Raw genomic sequence first — 16,566 nt, 5'->3', positions numbered from 1 at the left:
TGAATTAGGGTTTATGGTGTCAATGCCATGTATTTTCCGCAGGGGGTAGGCGGCGCCGACCATGTGTGGTCGGTCATTGCACAATCATGGCGCCATGAGGTGCATGTGCAGCTCCTCAAACCAATTCTTGATTCTTACTTTTCTTCATTCTGAAAATGGATGTCCGTGTAAGTCTTTAATACACGGATCATCATGCCAAAGCCTATATGTGTCAGAATCCCATAAGTCGTCTCTCATGACATGGTTGGATTCAATAACTCGAATAGTGGTTGCATACAACCCACTAGAGCGACACATAAGTTTTTCTAATACTCGTTTATGTCTGTAATCATTAGAGGTGATGCAAAGGAACTCTGTCAATTCTCATAATGTGTTTCCACATGAAAACCATTGGCTCTTATATCTTTCAAATAAAGTTCGAATTAAGGTATGTCTAAGACATTAAAGAATCGACACTTTATTAATAGCCAATGATTACTTCAAAGTTTCTTAACCAAAGTCTAATCCAAAAATAAAAGTCAAACTTAGACAGATTGTAGTCACTCAATCCATTCGGTGACTCCAATCAAATATGGCCAGGAAAGTAGGAAGAGATGTCGGTGGAGTGAGGCTCTCTTAGGTACCACTAATCTCATTTACTTTCCTAGACATCATACTTAATTAGGTGAGCCAAGTGAGAAAGAGTTAAAACAAAATGTCATTTATTGATTTAAGGAATAACTGCCATTACATAATTCTTGGAAAAATAAAAGACTATTCGAAATAAAAATCTGCGGCATTTTGTCTTCATCGCCAGATTTAAAGTCTTTTTGAACTCGATGTCTTGATCACTGTGAGGCAGCTACCTAAGTACATTGCAAACTCAGGCCCATTGATCAGACGTTCCATATCAGAAATAGATACCATGAAGAGGATTCTCCCTTGATTGAGGCGCATTGGCGCAATGTGCATGGTCCCTAGGACCTGAGGTGTTAGAAGATTATGACCATGACCAACGTTGGCTCTATGGTTTCCAACCCTTAGTCCCTCAAAATCACGGCTCCTACGATGGCGTGATTGTCGCCTTTGGCGACTACCTTCATGAGCATTTCGATCATATGGATCATGAAGTCTATGGCGACTTTCTCTAGCCATGGGACGATGCTCTGGATAGCTATCTCGAAGCCTATCAATTTCTCTTCTCACAAGCTCGTTGTCTTGCCTTTCAGCAATTTCCATAGCTTCAATAAAGTTTTGAAAGCTTGTGATCCGTCTTGCATTTATATGAGTCCAAAATAAATCACAGGATCTCATAGCATAGACAAGGAAGGTATTGAGGGTTTTCTCAATCAATTGTTCTTCTGTGATCGTCTTGCCACAGAAGCGTATCATTAAGGCAATTAAGTGCCCTGGAATTGTCAATCTCAGTTTGAGGGTTTGGAGCAGTTCCTTCAGAATAAAGCTCTTGGATTGTGTGCAATAGATCACGGGAAATAAGATGGAGCTCAACGTCCTGAACCCACAATATGTATCTTTTGCCTGCATAATCCAATGGAACAAAATCGAGTATGTTCGAGTTTGATATCCTGAAAAAGGGTGAAACAAGAACGAATTAGTTTCGGAGCTAAACTTCCACGAAAACTAATAATAATAAGATTTCCGAGCTATGCTACCAAGAAATCAATTTCCAAGAATAATTGGATTAGACCAAACAATGATGTTTCAATATGGTCACAATTTGATGCTTACGGACGCTCTTAGTCTAAGCATTATGAACACTCTTAGTTCGTTTATTATGAACACTCTTAGTTCATTGGTTACGAACGCTATTAGTTCGTTAAGCGTGAATCCCCACAATTCCGCTTATTAAATACTTGAAACCATGTTCATATTATACAAATCCTGCAGCGAAATAAAGGAATTTAAAAGACAAGAAAGCAGGAACTTTAATTGTAAAAACTTACTTGGTAATTTGAAGCTTTGCTTCACGATTCTTTATACACGTGCGTGTTGATGCAAGCGTGTAGCTAAATTAGGATTGCCGGAAATTGGCAGTTGGTGGGCTGCCCTTCTCCCTTCCTTTTTTTTTCTTTTTTTTCTTTTTTGCGGCCCAGGCCTGCTTCCTTTTTTTCTTCTTTTTTTTCTTTTTTGCGGCCCAGGCCTTGATATCTGCAGTTTGTTTTCTTTCTTTTCTTCTTCTAGGCCCACTCCTTCTCCCTCCTTCTTCTACGCGTCTTTTTCATCTTCCTTCTGTTTTCTGGGTTTTTTTTTCACTGGCATAAGGCAGTCGCTGGGTAACAGAGAAGCGGTGAAGGAACTGTCGGTAGGATGCGCAAGGTGGCTGGCGTGCTTCGTGCGCTGGCTGTCGGCGTGCTGCGTGCGGGTTGGCAGCGACGAGGCTTGTGGGGGACGTTAGGCGAAGAGCTGCAGCGTGCAGGAAGCAGGGAGGCTGCGGCAGGGGGGCTGGAGTAGCAGGGGCTGCAGGAGGCGTTCGACAGGAGGCTGGGGCAGCAGGGGCTGCAGTAGGCTTGCGGCTAAGGAGTTGCAGCGCTTGCGGCAGTGGGCTGCAAGCAGGGAGGCTGCGGCAGTTTTTTGTGAGAGAGAGTTTTTAGGGTTTTTTTTTTCTTTTGGGCTAGGCTTAGAACTTATGCTGATAACGTGTTGTAGGAGAATTGTAATTGTTGTTTATTATTGATAATAGGAGCCCTTTATATAGGGATTTACAAGGTACCCAAAATGTAATAGAATCTGAATACAATTGAATACCTAGAACACTTTTCTTACCCTAGTTTATAGAGGCACACATTATGTCAACATCCTTCAACATCTCTTTGGTTTTTAAACTTTTTGATCTATACTATTTTTTGTTCAATTGTGTATAAAGATGGGGAAAAAAAGTGTAAGAGTTTGTGTACAATGGTGCATAATGTTGTTTGATTTAAAATTCCATAGTTCTTTTGAAATCTACGAAATATAAAAGTATTTAGAAGAGTACATAAGAAAAATAAAATATACTTTTTTAGATTTTTATAATTTGATATTTCAATAGCGATTTGCATTTAATCTAATTACAGGATATTTCTCTCGAATAAATTGTAAGCAAGCAGTCAAAAATTCCAAGAGTATATGTCGTGCAAGGAACATGATGTTTTGTTGCCTGCACGTACACATGCATGCAGTTGAACCCTAATGCGTGAATCAATAAAGTTTTGACAGTGATTAAACGAGATGTTGGAAGACGATTGAGGTTTAGTACCTTGGTCGGCGATTCTGTTGGTTAGTTAGTGACATATTTTGGGACTTTTGATAAATTGATTAAGACTTATCAGACAACTTTACTATTTGCTTTATAATTTCACCAACATTTGTCCTTTCTTTTATTATTATTTTTTCCTAAAACAAAACGCGTCTGAACGAATTTGACTCGGAACAATAAGGTTTAAACATGAGACTTTGGGGTCTAAAACCAACCATGAGAATAGATGGACGATACCTAACATGAAAGAAAAGTAATAAGTTCTCCATATATTATAGCAAAGAAAAGTAATATCAAAGAATAATTTTAATGGATGTTAATTAATTATTTCTAAGCTAGTTGACCATTGATGTAGGGCCTAAGTTTAAAAAATTATTGTATGTGTCATTCTAACTTTTGAATTAATGAAACCTACACCAAGATTCAAACATGAGATTTTGGGGCCCAATATCAACTATGAGAATAGATGGGCGGTACCTAATATGAAAGAAAAGTAACAAGTTCTTCATATATTATAGCAAAGAAAAGTAATATCAAAGAATAATTTTAATGGATAGTACGTACTTAATTGTTTCTAGACTAGTTGACCATTGATGTAAAGCGCAATTTTAATAAATTATTGTATGTACTGTTCTGGCTTTCGGATTAATAAAAGTATGAAACCTACTCTTCTGCTCAAAAAGAGAAAAAACGAATTTTGTACATAGTTGCAAGAATGGAAGACCAAATCTAGAGCAAAGGGCACTTGAACAATTGCACTATAATTCATTCAGTTTAAAGATATGGTTTTCATTTTAATCATCCTGTTTCCTTTTTTCTTTTCTTTTTTTCTCTTTTTCAGAGCGATATATATGATAAAAATAAATAAATGAGGAGGTATTTGTTAATGAAGATGATAATTTGGAGGTCCGGCCAAGTTCCTTATAATCAAAACTGTTCACTTTTTGATCTAGAGGATCCAACACAATACTTTCATGTATTACAAGGAGGCCACATGTTTGCAAGTAAGTTTATACTACTAATATAAACTGTAAGAGTGCTAATAATGGTGTATTTAGTTTACTAATTTTCCTTTAAAATTTGGTTGCAGGCAAACTTCGAGATTTGTTGAAAATTATCTTTGCAAAAGAAATAAAAATAAGAAAATATATTCACAATAGAATATAGTGTCCAAAACTAGCTAGTCAGAGCTCCTCCACTCTTCTCAGATAGGGATCGAATAATTGCCACTATGAAATTGGAGTTTGAGATTGAAGCGGTTACTATGAACTCATCAAATATCAAGTTCGTCACTATTTTTCAGAAGTATTTGTGTGGACACCATATATAACCTTTTCCTCACATCATGCATGCGTGAGTGTAACTGACCAAAATGATAATGTCACCCCAATGTACATATCTTATCATACATGTCATCACAATCTAGTCCAACAACAAAAAGTAAAAACAATGTTCTACCATTTGGTCACAATCTAAGTGAAAAATGAATATATGAAGTAAACTCAAAGTAATGAATGAGACAATATAACAAGCAAAAACATTGACAACATTCTAAAAAAAAAACTTCATCAAATACACAGATAAATGTCAGAAATTCGAAGTAAATAATACTCGATCCACTACTTGTAATTTTTTTTTTTGTGTGGTGGTATTCACAAATATATCGTTTTAAGCTTGAACGCATTTTAGTTTATCAATAACTTTTAATTTTCCTACCATACACATCATACGCTTGCTCTACGTAAGAATCTCTCATCCTAAAGATAAATTCTTATATAGGACAAACGTGTCACGTAGCGGTGGGCTTGTCCAATCAAATAAAACCCTAATGTACAGGCTCATAACCTCTGGTCAATTAAAGTTTAACTCTGCATTCATTGTCATGAAATCTATTAGGTGAGCTGCGCACATCGAATTAGAGTCTCTGAAGATGCCCCAACAACGTTTCATTTAATTTCAGATTCTTCAGTTGGGGCTATCCAACTATATATAGAAGAAGATGATTGATGATCGATGATCGTACTTGGTGTGGAAGGCATCAACCTATATATTAATGAGCTTCCTCTGCAGTCACTCATGCCCGAAGATAGAAGATAGATGGATTGAATGAATGAATGAAAATGAATGGCATCTGTAAAGAGAAACTGGGGGAGAGAGGTCCCAATTATAATATGTATGGACAGTTGGACACTAAATCTTACATAGAAAGGGATATGTGAGTACGTGACATGGCCCATGCACAACTACTATTACTACCTCTATACCTCAGATTAATCAACCTGCTCGTAAACAGTCATTGTATGGAAGCATAGTTGTCGAGCAATTATTGAGAGATGGACCACACCATAATCAACTCTTTCTTCTTCTTTTTTTCCCGAGCTGGTTAGGACTTAGGAGCAGGCGAGAGAAACCCTAGGCGCCCCGGCCGCTCCTTAGAGCTAGTTTAGAGTTTCAGAGTTTCTTTCCTTTGGCCGTTTCATAATGAACTCTTGCGTCATAATGATCCATTCTGATCTTGATTAATTTCTCGTTCATTTTTGGGTTGTGACACAATAGAGGCAGCATTCGATCGGCTACACGGTTTTAAATTATAGTTGGAATCAGTGGCATAAATAGAAATCTTATTAAGGAGGGTTAAGAACTATTTCGAACTTTACGTACAAAAGAATTGAATTTTCGTAATAAACAATAAATGATAGTTTTATGGCTTTTTCATATGTTTGTGGCTTAGATTCATTAGAACTTAGATGATTTACTAAAAGTAAATAAAAAATAATGAAAAATCACAAAATTTGAAAAGAAAAATCACAGAATTTGAAAAGAGGCAGAAAGGTCAACTAATGTTTTACAAGTTATGTGCTAGAAACATCACATAATTGGAACTTCGAAGCTAAAGTTTGAGGAAGGTCTCCTCGACCACCCCTAGCTACGCTATTGGTTGGAGTAATCTTTATAAGTGAAGGACCACAACATAATCAACTTTTTTTTTCCTCGAACTGGTTAGGATTTGGCGAGAGAAACCCTAGGCGTCTTTGCCACTCCTCCAAGCTAGCTAGTATAGGATTTCAGAGTTTCTTTGCTTTTGCCATTTTCTCGTCATGAGCATGGACGTGAATAACTTTAGGGTCATAAAGTGGAGTGACTTCCATTAGAGTTTGGTAATTATTTAGAATAAGATTGGCTATTAAGCGGCTTATGGATAAGGAGTTGCTCCTATTTGTTTGCTGGGAAGCGGCTCTTCTGTTAGTATCACAATTGCGTGCTTGGCTAATGGGAGGCTAGTTTATGATTTTGCCTTAAGAGACACAGAGTAGTTCTTTGTACTATAAGCTCACTGCTATAGCGAGCTCAAAATAGACTTGTAATGAGTTGGTATTTGCTTGATAGAGTTCGGGATTTGTCTATTTCCTATCAAGTACATGGTAGACTCTAGCCCTTTGCTAACGGCTATTGAATCTAATGCAATCAATACCCTTTCAAAAACAAAAAATGACTATTGTTTGACGAGAATATCCTACCATAATTCCGAATCCTTTGCAACTTAGCTGACCATTACTAATTTACAGTTGGGTTTAACTCGGGGATTAAGGGCGAGTTTGGCCCCGAGGTGATTAATTTAAAAGCAGCTTTAGCTGTACTGTGAGTATAATCAGCTGTGAGTATAATCAGCAGGGTGTTTGGTAAACTGTGCTTTTAAAAGTGCTGTGAGTACAAAAGCAGTGTTTAAGTGTTTAGTAAACTTTAGTATAAAAGTACTGTGAGTTTAGAAAATGACCAAAAAGGACATGAAGTAAAATTGATGTTATTTATATATTTTTAAAAATAATAACACTTATGATCTTTATAATAACATTTATTATCTCTATAATTATACTCTACTCATTCATTTATCCTACATGTGTGTGTAATCATCTTCCAATGTCTTTGACATTATATTTCATGTTCTAACTATATTATTGCAAGGAAATATGGGTTCTTTCCTCTGAGTAACTTCCGTCGACTGAATCAATAAGCTTCCTTGCATCCTCTTCCATGTGAAGTCTTGTAATGCCAAACTTCTTATGCCCACCACCAAACTCTACTAGAATGTCCAAATCAATGTAACCACCGGTTACAATTGGAACATCAAAGTGGGATATTTGGTACCCCTTTGGAAGGTCCGCGTAAAAGTATTGTTTCCAATCAAACAATTAAGATAGCTAATATGTAAATGAGCTATTTGCTTATACATAGATAGTAGAGGATGCACAAACATAGTTCATTTGATGTTTCTGGGATACAAAACCTTTAGCACATCAGTTTACTTCCATTACCAAAATATATACATCAAAAATTCAATCTCCAATGGAAAGGAGAGAATCAAAATGGAGCCAACAAAAATCACTCCCATTTCTTGATCACCAACGAGATTGGTAAGGTGGAAGAATTCTTGATATCAACACATCATCATATGAAAATATCAAATGGATCTTCTATGGTGAGCGAGCATTCATTAAACTTACAGCAATATCATTTCTCACTATATCCATTTCTTGTGCCCCGAGATTGTAGTTTATACCATGTTCTTCTTGTGCATTCCCCCCCCCCCCGCCATATCCATCTCATTTTGGACATTATTTCTATTATTGAAATGAATATCATGTCGACTATGCTTTCTTACATAGTTATGAAGCGTCATTGTCGCAATAATTATTTTGACTTGTGTAATGAATGGATAACTAGGCATGTCTTTTAAAATCTTAAATTTTTTTTCCATGCTCCAAAAGTACGTTCAATGACGCTCCTAAGAGATGAGTGCATATGGTTAAATACCTCTTTAGAACCGGTAGGTTCACCACCGTTCCAAAATTGTGGAAGATGATACCTCACACCACCTCTATAAGGTCCTAGATATTCCTTCATTTGTGGGTAACCAGCATCCACAAGATAATATTTCCCTGTCAAAATAAAAATTATGATAATTTAATTTCTTGTTTTTCAGTTTGGAAATTGCATAATTTCAATCATTACCATTGGGAGGCTTAGGAAACTTCAGAGCATCATTCCTTATAGATGAGAGAAATTTCCTTGTATCATGTGCAGTTCCTTCCCACCCGGCACATGCAAAAGTGAATTGCATGTCAAAATTACACACCGCCATTATATTTTGAGTCGGTATGCCTTTCCTTCCAATATATGGTATTTGATCTCGAGGAGGTATTGAGGCATACACATGTACACCATCAATAGCCCCTATACAATTCTGCAAATAATATGGGATTAAAATGACTAAATGCCATCAACAAAATCAAGATCTGCAATAAATAACAGCAAAAAAAAAAAAAGGCAATTAAATTTACCTTAAAATGAGGCATATATCTTGTATCTCTTGATATTTCCTCAGAAATTTCATTGAACTCAGGATCCGGCGGCTTTATAACATCAATAGCCATTCGACATACGCTGTCTAGGACAATACTAAAGTATCTACTCACAGTCTCTCCAGAACGTTGGAATCGTTCTTGGGCTAACCTATTCCCAACACCATGTCCTAACATGTGTACGAACATTCCTACTATCTCAGAAGCACATATGTTCTTTGAACCAGTCAAGCCATAGTTATCTAGTAAATCATTACATAATCTAAGAAAAACATGTTTTTCCATCCTAAACATTCTATAACAACGACTTTCATGTCCTGCTAGTAATTCCATTACCCATCTATTTCCTGTTTGGTCAGAATTCATGCATGGAGTTTTAACAAGATATGTGTCATGGTAATATTCAACTGTGCGTAGCAACAAACATACATCTTGGTAGAAGTAAAACTCCTCCTCATCTATAATGTCCATATTCTGAAAACAATCAAGTAAACCTGCAATTCATCATTTCATACATTCAATTTATCTTAATACAATCAAGGATAAACAAACCAGATATAAATGAGAATTAATTAACAAATGAGAAGTAAAACCAGAAAAGTTCATCAACCAAATATATGATTACCAGTGCAAAGTAACATTCCAAGTTAAATATCCAACTGAGAATAGAACATATAGACAATAGTTTATCCAAATACTAGCAGAACATGGTACTTGTCCAAGCTTCACAAGTAAACCAGTTTCAAAATCAAAATAGCTAGCTTCTTCCTAGTAGCTTCTTAGTCCTATTATTTTCCACTAGTTCCCATTTCATAATAAAGCCACTGAATCTTGATATCTGCATCTTCTATGGTGACAAGCATCTCTCTCTTTTCTTGATCAAGAAATAACTGAGTTGCAAAAAACCACAAAGGACTACCTGGCTCTGCCCCGGTAAAGATGAAACTGATTTCATCACTTCAGCAATAGAAGTCCCCAACACACATTTATTCATTACTGAAGTCACAGCGCTCCTAGTTTGAATTGATTCCACCATCCGATCAATTTGTATTGCTAACTTGATCCTATACCTTTGGCTTTATTATTTTTCTCAGTACCTGCATTAACTTGTTTTGTTGGTGTCCTTTTCCTCTTACCTAAAGAACTGGCAATGACTTCAATGGGACATGCCAAATCATCATCACTATCTAATGGAACTGCAACCTTGTTAACTTCTATATCATCAGGTGGAAGTACACCAGATGATGGTGCCCAAGCATGACCACCACTTGCAGTAACTTGTTGGAACATCATATCTAGCTTCTCTTCCAATTCAGGGTTAATTCCCTTTTTACGTAATTTGTCATATTCAGGATTGTCCTACATTTTAAAAAAGATGACTGTTGAAATAAGTTCATTGTAAATTAACAAAATGCCACATTAAAAACTAATTACAAGATTACAAACCTGAATTTTACTACACCACCATTCATCAGGTGCATCTACAGTTTTCAGTTTGGGGTTCCACCCCAAACCAGTCTCCTTCCTAATTAGTTCTTTCCACAATTTCCATTGATCTCTTAATAAATCCCACTTATTTTTGAATTGAGATTTAGTATATTGAAGTCACGTCTCTTTAGCGAAGTTAATGCCCAAATTTTCATAACCTTTTGGTGTGAGGTGAGTACCTGGACGACTTCCTTTCTCAATCTCCTTGATACAAAGGTCACAAAAGACATCTACATTATGATCAGTCCAAGTAGCCTTTCCTTTTTCCTGTATTCCACTCTTGTTTGCCATCTGTGTTTAAATCATCATTCCAAAATCTATTACAAATAGGTAATCGAAGGTCCCTCATGTCACATAAGAAGAAGGAAAGCACAAAGAAAAACAAAGGCCAATAACCATGGAAAAAAACAAGAGCAGAACAACAAGGGGTTGCCTATAATGTTCTCATAGTTTAAATATTTTGCTAAGATGCTTATTTGTGCAGAGTTCTTTTTACTTGTTCATCTGTTACTATTATGTCCACTTCTGAGTTTCTTATATGCTACTTGCTGCTATATATATATATATATATATATATATATTTAGAATTGGGAATGCAAAGATTGTTTTGTAATCTTTACACAGCAAAGATAGAATCTTTACTTTAGTATGCTACTTGCTTCCCTACTTGCTGCCATATAATGTTTCATTGTTAATATTGCATCCACATTTGCTTCACACATAACTAAGCAATGTCCATCAAAACAAAGGCACTCAAATACTTCCTGTAAGATTCAACCACATATCCAAGTATGACTTCCCACCAAAAATAGGAGTCATGCTCTGCCCCAAACTTGATACCACTATAATCAAATTTGAGGACATATTCTCATTGCATAGTTTCTACCATATTATTATAATTTAGTACCATTGCTAGTCTACTTCCAACGATATCAATGTCTGATCCAATTTATTCAGACAAAAAAAAAAGATCTAATTTATTTAAAATATCAAATTTCTGCTAGTCTACTTCCAACAATATCAATATCCAATCTATTTACTATAATATTTCTGTTGATCTCTAAAAGCTAAAGTAATTTATGATAGTCGGGTGTTAACATAATTCTAGTGTGATGTATAAATTGTTCTCTAAACACACAGAAAGAGTCAATATGATCATGAATCCACAAACATTAAACCCATATTTCAAAGTATTAGAAGAGATTCAGCAAACGCAATTAACTACATGCAGATCGTACTTACCTTTGCTAGGTTATAAGGAAGTAGATACAACCTTCTTCTAATTGCAATAGAGTAGTCCCTCTTCCTCGAATCAGTTACCTGTGTGATCATTGTTTTCATGAAAACTTCTAAACAAAATCTCTGTTTTCAAAGCTTTAATCTAAAACCCTAATCTAAATTTGGAGAACCCGTAATAATTTATTCATCATGTAGACAATAACCTAGATAGGATGATGAAACCCAAAATACTACAGAAGATAAACAAGAATCAGAGACAGAACCCCAAATCAAAAAGTCAGAAACATGCATTCCCAATTCAAGCTACTGACTTTTCACACATATGAATTCCACTAACCATATAGCCTTACCAAATAAGATTGTAATGAGTGATTTGTTGCAGATATGTAGATGGAGAGAAACGAGAGCTCTGTTTGACGTCGATTAGTTTTCTGAAAGTCTAGAATGAAGTTTGTGAGTTGAGAGCGTGTAAAAACTGATGATATCAGGTAATATAGCAAATTAGATGAGGGCAATATAGGTAAAGCCAATAAATAGTCTCAGATTCTGAAATCAGAAGCATCACTTTTGCAACTTGTAGATTATAGCATTGGGAAGTGGGAGATTGAGTTATAATCCACAACATCTGGTCTTACCAAAACACCTATCCAACTTAAATTATGGAATAAGCAGCTTAAGCTGCACTAACCTCGGGGCCAAACTCAGCCTAAATATAGCAGCTTATGTTGATTATGGAAAAAATACACAAATTCTTATATTACTGACAAGAGCATGGTTCTATTTTATTTAAATATCAATATGATTAGGTACATTTGATTTGACATACATGATGTATATAGAGTTAGATGCAGATAATCGATCTAAATTTTTGTCGAAGAAAATAAGCTCTTTTATTTAAGAGATAACCAGGCTTTGGTCATATTAAGCCATTAGTGCTTAGCTGAAATTGTGGTATGAATAGAGAACAAGATTAGGGGAGTGGAAACAAAACATTACGGGACCAATGAGTTAGTAGTAGTTGACGGAGCCAAGTTTGGAGAAAGAATGACTAGGCAATGGGTAACAGAGTTCTCAGATTTTGATTTTATATTGTGAATTTAATTATACATAGCCTGTTTGACATATCATTGAAAGACAGAATTTAGCTTTTATTTGATCAAAGCATATGTATCTTCCGTTTCTACCTGTTGCATAATGGACATACATACATACATATATATATATATATATATATATATATATATATATATATATATATATACACCAGTCTTTCTCAGATACATTAAACGAGATGAAACCAAAAAATGAAAAGGCAGGATGAAATGTTCTTGGTTTTTAAAACTCATGTACTTGTATGTCTTTACAAATTTGTAGGTCATGATACTTGTTGTGATGAAAAACTTCCGATTACAATTTTGACTCACCAATAAATATGGACTGAAGCGGGAATTGACCAGGGACAATCAGGAAGCCACTTAGGATCGTTGACCTAAAGTTTGACCATCGGCTAGAAGAGAAAATGGAGGGTACCTGCAGAAAACCACTGATGACTAAGTATATTCTTAGGGCACGTTTACTTACTTGGAATGGGATGGAATGATTACGGGGTAAAAATATTCCTGCGTTTAACACATAAAGAAATCGGAATGATTCCGGATAAAAGTATTTCTGCATTTACTAACACATGAATGAATCAGAATGGATGTAGGTCTCACCTCCTTATAAGGAATCGATTCCTGAATACTCAAAAATTTGATTACGAAGGGGGGAGATTGGTTTAGGAATCAACTCCTCTAGAATCAATACCGATTCATTTATTCTCCCATTCCAATTGTCTTCGATTCATGATTATTTTTCATTCCAAGTAAGTAAACGTGTCATTAGTTGAGTATCGTAGAATGAATCAGAAATCAGATGTCATATATGGTCATCTTGCCCCTATTTATAGGTGCATCATAGCTTGGGCTGCAAGCACATTTGCATTGCAAGTCACGATTAATATCGTACTTATTTTTGTATTTATCACCACTTATGGATATAATCATTTCTATACTTAATGCTGCAATGGTTGTTGCAGTTACTGCTGTAATGATTGTCGCACTTATAACTATAATCATTGCCCTTTTTATAGCTGCAATCATTGCGCACTAATGACCTGCAATTATTACCACACTTCATGGATGCAATCACTATCGATTTTATGGTCGGAAGTATTATCATATTCACGACTGATTTATTTACCATAATTACAAGTCTAAAATATTTGACCACCCCACAATGCCCCCTTTTTCCCTTGTCGTGCATACTCAAATAAGGGCACGGGAAGGGAAAAACTATTACTTTTAACAACATGTCATACTTCAGTTATTCATCATGAATTTGTTAGCAGAATGAGGTAATAAAATGTGTAATATTCACATCTCCCCACAAGAAATAAATACATTCAACAATATATAAAACAAAAAGTCTGCTCACTCAAGGGACAATTTTTAAAGGACTGTGAGGGACAAATGCATCTGACTGCTGAAAATAAATGTACAGTTTTAAGTTGTTATAATTTCTGCTTTTACATTTAATAAATGTGGTTGAGATGCATTTGTCCCTCACAGTCCCTTAAAACTATCCCTTAGGTGAGCAAGTCTGTATCAAATAAAGACACGCAACGATATTAAGAGAGAATAATCTCGGGTGCCATGGCCTGATTTGTAGTTGGCGTTCGTGTCGCCGCAGTGACCATGGAGGTCTCGTCGTTGGGGCTGAGGAAGTCGAGAGTGCTGCATCCTCTCGGGACTAATCATCATCATTTGTGTTGGTATCGCAGTTACTGGTAGTCATTGGTTAGAGGTAGTGTTGTGCAAGGGACTCTTTCTGGCGCCAAATATTTCTAAGGAATAAATGAGGTGGTCTATAGCCTCTGGTCTCTTGTCTATATGTAAATCAAACAAAGGTCAGATGGAAGACTAGGTGTGCCAGCCTTCAACTCTCTAATGCCTAAGTCAGAGTCGATATAAGATGCTAACAATTGGAGAGCGATAGTAAACAGTTATCTCTTTATGATGTTGAGGGTGTTTTATTTATAAGGAGTCCGGGAGTATGGTTCCTCATGTTTCCAATGTGGGACAATTGGAGTTTCCGATACTGTAATGGAAGGTATTGGGATCATGTCTGGGGGCAGTTTGTGGTGTTTCTTAGGGCTTAATGAGCCTTGTTCTTCTGATTTTTTTGCTTGAAAAATATATGTACAAACAAAAACCATATAGGAGAAACTAATCCCTATGACTATCCTACTTGAGGAACCAGCTCTTACGAATCAAACTCAATTGTCCTACTCGAGGAACCAGTCTCGAAGCTTAAAGGGAATTGTCCTACCCGAGAAACCAGCTCCTATGAATCAAAAGCAATTGTCCTACTTGAGGAATTAGCTTATACGAAGCAAACGCAACTGTCCTACTTGAGGAACCAGTCTCAAAGCTTCAAGGGAACTGTTCTACTCAAAGAACCAGCATCTACGAATCAAACGTAGCTATACTACTTGAGGAACCAATTATACAAAAATTAAAGGTGACTGCCCTGCACTCTTGCTCAAGGAACTAGCCTCAACAACATTATTCATGCGAGGAATGCAACAAAAATAATTTCAATAGTCTCTTGAATAGGAAAATCAACATGCGCAAAATATCGCTGAACAATCACCAAACACTTATATTTCCTCATCTGATTTTTAACGAGTCATACTGATCTTTCTATCAAGACAAAGGCAGGATATCATCACACCTTCTCCATTGCTCTAGATGAATTTCAGGTCTCCAACTATATTTGTCTTCTATCATCACATCTTCTCCAAACTCCAATAAATACGGCAATAGTTATAGTAATAAGTGCAGCAATCATTGCAGCATTAAGTATGACAATGATTACAGACATAAGTGATGATAAATTTGAGTGACAAATTTGAATTGAGTACACGATACAAATTTTAAAATCTTTGGATTGACAAATTTTAATGTTTCTGACAAAGATTGGTCTAATCACCATCTTTGTAACATTGATTGACAGGACCTGTCCCGAATTACACATTGAAATTCGAGGTGGCCCAGTGGGGCCCATCTTAGGAATAACTCTACCGAAAATTTGGCAGAGTTACCCGTAAAAATGGACTACCCAAAACCTGTAGAAAACACATTGCACTTCTAACAAACCAACTTTACTCTCCTGGAGCCACCATGCTCCCCAAATTCCAACAACTCTACAATATAACAGAAATCCGAAAAATAACATGTTCCAAATACGCAAATAAAACCCTCAAACTTTATAGCAAATGTCCCATAGGTTATCAGAGCGGTCTAAGGAAAAAATAGAAAAACAATACACTAAGTAGGTTAGTGAATAACCTATGAATGATAGGTGGCAGCGGTGGTGCTAAGCCTCAACTCCTAATGCCGAATAGCTACACTACAAATTGGGCATTTGAAACTAAAGGGCTCCGGAGAAAATCATATAAAAAAAGTTAGCGTGAATCGACAAAAATAAGTAATTGTAAAAAAAAAAAAAAAGGATTTTATACTTTCCCGCATTTATTCATTTATAAAATCCAATGCATGCAAATATTTTTTGAATTATTGATTTATTCATTTATCGTTTCATTTATTAAGCATATATTTTAGTTTCGGATTATAATTTCATTTATTGATTGGATTTCCGTCATGAATTTCGGATATGAGTTTGCTATGCTCAGATATGAATATATGATTTTACTCCACCATACCTGGGTTGCAGGGCCGGACCTGAGGCGAGGCCTGTGAGTCGGCTACCTCAGGCCCTAAAATTCAGGAGGCCCAAAAGATGAGATTTTTTCTACGTCTATGACTGAAGAAGCAACTACCTGTCGGGTTATTAACTGAATACAGTCCTTTACGTAATCAAAGGAAAGCACTGACATCCAACCCACATTCATGGGCCCATGAAAACTTTTATACAATTATATGTGGATAAATAACTAAATAAATGTCATAAATGTGCACATGTGTATGCCTTGCATCTCAATCTCCACAAGACAGACAATATAAATGAAGGGTTAAATACTGTTTACCTCCTGAACTTTCAGGGAAAAAACAGTTCAGTCCCTGTGGGAGTGGTCAAATTTTGCTGGGCCCGCAATTAAGGCGATTAACTTCGTAGTTAGTATGACGTTAAATTTCAGTCACGAATGCGGCGATTATTACGACAATAACTACGCACAATGAT

General features: G+C 36.1%; 1 long non-coding RNA gene across 1 annotated transcript; it reads right to left on the bottom strand.

Annotated features, from left to right (window-relative positions):
• Positions 1-10,210: 10,210 nt before the first annotated feature.
• On the bottom strand, positions 10,211-11,934 carry LOC112202748. The gene is made up of 3 exons (XR_002937559.2): positions 11,673-11,934; positions 11,326-11,403; positions 10,211-10,374 (listed from the first exon to the last, which is right to left on the bottom strand). It is a non-coding gene; the product is annotated as an uncharacterized LOC112202748 (long non-coding RNA).
• Between the last annotated feature and the right edge of the window lie 4,632 nt (positions 11,935-16,566).

This window comes from Rosa chinensis, chromosome 5, assembly GCF_002994745.2.
Source record: "Rosa chinensis cultivar Old Blush chromosome 5, RchiOBHm-V2, whole genome shotgun sequence".
Taxonomy (NCBI): Eukaryota; Viridiplantae; Streptophyta; class Magnoliopsida; order Rosales; family Rosaceae; genus Rosa; species Rosa chinensis.
This window is presented reverse-complemented; position numbering and strand designations above follow the sequence as displayed.